Genomic DNA, 6,000 nt, shown 5'->3' with positions numbered 1-6,000 from the left:
AAAGGCTTAATGTGTGGAAATTGAGAACGCACACATAGCTGGTCTTGAGGATAAAAGGAGATTGAGGAAGAATCGTACTGCTACAGCACCAACCCCAAATCAGACTTTTCCCTGCAGCCATTGTGGCCGGACCTGCCTGTCCTGCATTGGTCTTGTCAGTCACCAGCGAGCCTGCAGCAGACGTGGACTACTGCACCTTTCTTAAATCTTCGTTTGTGAAGTCAAGCCGAGAATGTGTGGAAATTGATAGCTGGAGCTTTTCAAAGCACAAAGATACCATAGAGTTTTTACCCAAATGCTAGAGCATCTCTTGTGCAATGATGACTTGCTGAGGAGCAATGACATCACTTCCAGGTGATGTCATTATGCTGGGCATGTTGGGCACTGACAGAGCTCTTTGGGGGCAGGGATCCCCCCACCGACCAGCTCCTGCTGGTGGATTGGGGGCCCAAAATCAGGGGAACCTCCGCCCTCAGCAGGAGGCTGGAACCCTAGGGCCTGCCCTGTTGTGAAACAGATGGAACTAGCCTAAAAAAAGATCCATTGGTATTTTCTTAGAATATACTTTTTTAGGGCAAATGCTGTAACGAGTTTTCTGTTGCCTGGAGGAGACTCTCAGGTGAAGGCAAGGGCAGATAATGCAGGGCCCTGAAGCCTGCCACTGGGCTTCACAGTGGTACGTCTTGTCAGGGTTCCAGGCTGCTGTGACCTGACACTGTTGGAACAACACAGTTATAACCTGGCAGTGTTTGCATAAAAACTCCTGCTGAATGGGCACTCTGGTTAATTACCACACCAAACCGCAGAAGTCAGTTTTCCTCCAAAGAGCACACAAACAGAGAAACTTGGCAGCCTCTAAGTGAAATAACAAAAGGTTTGACTGAACTTTCTGTGGAACCTTGAGCTGTTCTACACATTGCATGGAAAGAAACGAAGAAAGGTCTTGCTAGTTAAGATATGTTTTACCAATCCTGGTTCTTTGATGAGCAACCCTGAATGATGTCTATGAACAAGACAAAAACACATTGCAATTTCTATGAGCATTTAAAAATAATCTTAGGTATACACTCCAAAGATGTAATGCGTCAAAGTGGCCCATAATATGCTGTAGAAACACTAAGCACAATTTGAGATCGGTGCCAAATCAGCACAACAATTTTATTCCAACTTGTCTTTTGGGCACAATTTAGATTAAATGCAACAACTGGCTGCTTCTCAGAGTAATCCATGTGATATACTGGAGGAAGCATAGGGAAAATTCCAGCTGAAGAAACAGCCTTGCTGTGTGTTTGGCAGAGTTGGGCAAAGGGGCGGGAGCAGTACCTTATTCGCCAGTTCTTGCCTCCCCCCAAGATGATTTGCCTTCTGGCACTAGAAAAGAAGAGCATGCAGCCACTAAAGAACTGTCTAAAACCTTGCAAAGGGCTGGCACATCATTTTTGGTTCGTTCTGAAGAGCTGGGAGGGTTCTTCATGTGTTCAAAGAATAAAAAACATTAAATAGAACTTTTCCAATAAACCACAACATGGTATGCGAAGTGTCACTTTACAGGCTCTAGCCGACATATGACTGCACTGCTAACGCATGAAGAGCACTTTATCAATAGCACTTGCTACTGCAATGGGCACATTTGTGAAAGAAGAAAAACCCACTTTCCCAGTGAAACACACAATTACCCTGTTGCTATTGTTTTCCTGCAACAACTAATGTACGTTTATTACACAATCAGATTGTCATTGGAAAAGGTCCTGTGTTAGGAGAGACCTCTCTCCCAGGAATGTTCTGAAAACCTCTGTGGATATTCTCAAGCAAATATTCTGCTGTGAATGGTCACTCCAGAGAACTGTTGGCTTTCAGTTGAATGAATTAATACTCCCAAGATGGTGCTCACAAATACCATGACACCCGTCAGTGGGGTTCTGGTGCCAATGCTTCTTGAACAAACGCTGTCTTCCCCAAAATAAACAGTCTGTCCTGGCTGCCCTATAGCTCACTGGAGTAGGAGATGCTTCAGAAGGCTCCAGGATTCCTTTTATCTGCAGGATGCATCCATCCAGAAACAGCTGTCTCCATCATAGCAGAATGCTTAGCTTGCAACCTTCCAATATTCTAAAATTGGCCCCAACAACCCATGGCAAACGTTTTGTGGCACAGCTCACCCCTTGTTCTCAAAATGTCAAAAGTGACATAGGTTCAAAAAGCCTAGGAGCCCCTGTAACGCATAAAAACTATAGGCTGCTTGGCTAGTAAAAGAATTCATTCTCTATTCTGAGCTACACTATATTCTGCTCGGTCACTTGTGCTCTCAGCTCATGGAACTGAAATCCTTTGGCTGATAGTTGGTCATTTTTGGACTCTTTGCTGTTCTGGAACCTGCTTGTTCTGGAATTCAGCCAGTGTCACTGTTTGGCAAGCTTCAGCCTGCAGACTTGGCAAATTCAGACCGGGCGTAGTACGTACATATATATATATTTACTATTGAGTCATTTCGGCAGTTGAGCATTAATTATAAAGCCTCTTTCTTTTTCAGGAGGATGTATTTATGACATATTTAAAATAAACAGTTTAATATCTGACACTTCTCTAATGATTCTGACAGTTTTAATTTCTAGTTTCCTCCATTTTAAATCCTGGTTTGTGGGAGGAAGAATAAACTTTCACTTCATTGGGTGTCTGATTCCAACATCATGGCAAATCAAGAGTTTGATTCAAGGTTTCAGAAAACAGGAATCCTTCAGTTGTGCTTCATGCTCAAGGGGAGACGGCAACAAGCACATGAGTGTAACCATGAGTTTGTGCAAAGTTTGTTCATGATGTCTCGAAGCAGCCGTAAACATGTAGGCAAACATTCCCTTTATATACCTTGCCTTTCTCCCCAATTGGACAACTTTCATCATTCTCTTCTCCCCCGTTATAGCCTCACGACAACCCTAGGCAGTAGATTAGGCTGATAGTGGCCAAAGCCACCCAGCAAACGTCCATGGCGGTATAGGGAATGGAATAGGGTTGCCATTCACCAGTGGGGGATCCCCTGGGTTTTGGGGCTTCTGTCTGCTGCCAGCTAGTTGGCCAATGGGGAAACGCAAAGAGCACTGTTGCTGCACAACATCCCCAATGTAATGATGTCACATGGAAGTGACATCGTCACATTGGGGACATCATGTGGCAATGCTCTGGTTTTTGGGCAAAACCCCTGCCCCAGCATGTTATCGGCACCTGGCAACCCTAGACTGAAACCTGGGTCTCACAGATCCTAGTCCAACACTCTAACCACTACACTATGCTAGCTCTTCCCATGGACATAGCTACTCAATAGGTTTTCTTTCAACACAGCCAACTGTATTATTTTTTCTCCTTAAAACATTTATTAGCTGCCTTTCTCCTTAGTGGAACTCAAGGCAGCTTACAACATACATTAAAAATACAATATGAACAATATAAAATGAAACAATTATAAAAACCCATAAAAAGTCACAACTGTAAATTGTTTTAGAGAGCAATCTTAAGCAGGTGTCAGGGCTTTTTTTGTAACAGGAACTCCTTTGCATATTAGGCTACTCCCCTCTGATGTCGCCAATCCTCCAAAAGCTTACAGGGCTCGTAGTACAGGGCCTACTGCAAGCTCCAAGAGGATTAGCTACATCAGGGGTGTGTGGCCTAATATGCAAAGGAGTTCCTGCTACAAAAAAAAGCCCTGAGCAAGTCTATGCAGAGCTTACTGAGGTCTATTTAGTAAGGTTTACTCAAAAGAAAGTCTTTCTCTCTCTCCCTTTTTGTAAATTATACAGTTATATAAATGTTTCCACTACTTCAATACTCCTGACAAAAATGGCAGAACAAAGTGTATTACAGTAACTCTACTGTATTGTTTTATTTGGTTTTAGTTGCCTTGCAGGGGAGATTTCTTTCTCTTGAATGACTTATGGATATCAGAGGGATAAACTTTGGAATATTCTTATCAAATTCAGCCTTCTTCCTGTCTTTTTATTGCCTTCAAGGGAGTATCTAGAAACCACGCTCAGCATGAAGTCTAGAAATGAAGATGACAATATAAACAGGGAATAATTACAGTATGTGAATGAAACAGAACAGAAGCAACTACCCAAATCCCATGGTTACTGTAGGAATAAAAAGGTACACAGAAGGAGAAATAAATCTTAAGACATCTCAAACATCCTTTTTAAAATATGCTTTCTCATTGGTTGGATTTGAGCACAGAAGCCAAAACAACACCTGCAGTCTGATCCAATGTTTACTTGAAAGTAAATCCAATTATTTCCAAATTGTGGTTCACCTGGAATGTACCGGCAGAAAGGATTTGTTTAAAGACATGGTGTTCAAAAATTATACCAACCTTGTTTGTAATCCTCACTTTGTCTAAAGTCGACTGCATCATATGACAGCATGGATGGTTTGTTGGCAATTTAAGTCAAGAAGTATTTAAAATAGTTTTGATTTTGTGCAAGGATGGATTCGGCATGGTGGCTGACTGGTGGCTTGGCATATGCTCCCAGTGTATTGATTTGCTGGGCTTCCCTATGCCCCAGAGTCATCATGTGCAGGCCATGCATTATTTCAAAACAGCTCCATTTTTAAAACATTTGTGGTAGTGGCACCTGAGCATTAATCTTTCAGCAGCATTCATCATGATGGTGAATGCTCAGAATTTACTGGATTAAACTACAGTTCTCATGTAGCAGTATAAAAACATAAAAAGCTTTTTGTGATCCAGTTTACAACACTTCATTAATATGAACCCTCTCGTCTTTGGGAGACAGGCAAACTGGCTGTAGCTGGAATACTAGACAAGCAACTCCCACAACATACCTGAACAGGCTCAAGACAACCAAAGAAAACACCTTTTGTATGTTTTTTTTTTTCTGTTATGGGGACAGGATGGGTGGGAAGTGTGCAAAAATGCTCATGTGCAACATGCTGCAAAACCTGAAACCTAAGAAGATGTACACCCTTCTAATCCCATTGAAGTCAATGGCCTTAGAAACATGAAATCTACTTAGGGCAGAATTGTAAATGGTATGGGAATGTCTTGACCACTATGAAGCGCATGGGGAGAGTCGTAACAGCCCACAGTGGGCTATGTTGCCTTCTAAACAGATCTCTTCAGCACCTTGCTGCACGTAAGTTAAACAGAATCGCCACCTATGGCTTCAGGCTTCGTCTGTAGGGTTTTTCCACACTACAGGTGTTGTATATGTGGACTAAGGTTGTATATAAGTAATGGGGTTGCTGCCTGGCTCATTGGTGCCTGCATGACTAAGCTTGGGGACTCAGGAACAATGGGCAATAGGATCCAAATCTTTGCTGCCCTGCTCCAATCACGGGCCACCTGCTGGTTTGAATGATCCAATTCAATTGGGAACCTTGCGCGGAAACCTTGAAGTGTATATAGTTGGCCCCGCTCGTTAGTCTAGAGTTCAGCCATTACCATGCTGTACTTAATAAAAGAGCTATGATCAATACAACTGCATCTCCTCCTTGCATTGAACCCACTATATTATAACAAGCTTACATCACCTTTAAACATATTTCTCTTTCTATAATGCCAGACCATTGTTCAGAAGGAAGAGAAAGCAGAGAAGCAATTATAATGAGAAAGAGAATCTTGGACCAGGTAGGACCTGTATTTGGGGAGGGGCTATGGCTCAGTGGGACAACACCTGTTTTGGATGCAGAAGATCCCAGGTATCCTAGGCATCTCCCATCAAAGAGGTCAGGAAACAGGTGAGAGCTGCTGCCAATCACAGCAGACCTTTAGGAACCAATGGTCCAACTCAGTATAAGAAAGTTTCATGTGCATTCTCTTTACAAATCTATTTGATGCAAGACTTTGAGGTTTGTTCCAAAATCTCATTTGTAAAGAGTCTTGCTGTTATCCCTGAGATTGCTAGGTGAAGTGTACCGTAAGATACTTTCATGACTGTTGCCAGATTTTTGAGCTCTTTTTCACACTCATCACAGGAGACATAAATGTAGGTCTGG

The sequence above is a fragment of the Heteronotia binoei genome, chromosome 1, assembly GCF_032191835.1.
Source record: "Heteronotia binoei isolate CCM8104 ecotype False Entrance Well chromosome 1, APGP_CSIRO_Hbin_v1, whole genome shotgun sequence".
Lineage (NCBI taxonomy): Eukaryota > Metazoa > Chordata > Lepidosauria > Squamata > Gekkonidae > Heteronotia > Heteronotia binoei.
This window is presented reverse-complemented; position numbering follows the sequence as displayed.